This window comes from Triticum aestivum, chromosome 2D, assembly GCF_018294505.1.
Source record: "Triticum aestivum cultivar Chinese Spring chromosome 2D, IWGSC CS RefSeq v2.1, whole genome shotgun sequence".
Taxonomy (NCBI): domain Eukaryota; kingdom Viridiplantae; phylum Streptophyta; class Magnoliopsida; order Poales; family Poaceae; genus Triticum; species Triticum aestivum.
Genome location: NC_057799.1, coordinates 581,019,250 through 581,019,667, shown reverse-complemented (window position 1 = coordinate 581,019,667; position 418 = coordinate 581,019,250).

Genomic DNA, 418 nt, shown 5'->3' with positions numbered 1-418 from the left:
CTGATCTTAATGACTTTGTTTAAACCTATGAGCTTACCATCTATGTAGCTTCATACCATCTATATAATGTGTCCCTTCCTATCTACTTCCCTTGTGTATCACATTGTAACGAAGCATTTATGTACCAGCAGTAAAGACTTAGGTGTCTGAATATTCTCGCAATACTTGGCTCCCTCTCGGCCTTTGCGCCATTGGCGCAACGAGTCATCTAGTAGATGTAACAGCACAGCTATGACTGAACAATACAAGCATCTGGGCGAAAGGAAAGGGCTAAGAAAAGTTACCATATTAGTTATTACTCCCTATGTAACTTTTTATAAGACGTTTTCAGAGTCCATGATAGTGTCAAAAAACGTCCTATATTAAGTTACACGTTACGGAGGAAGTATTATGCAACAGAGAACAGCCACACACATTT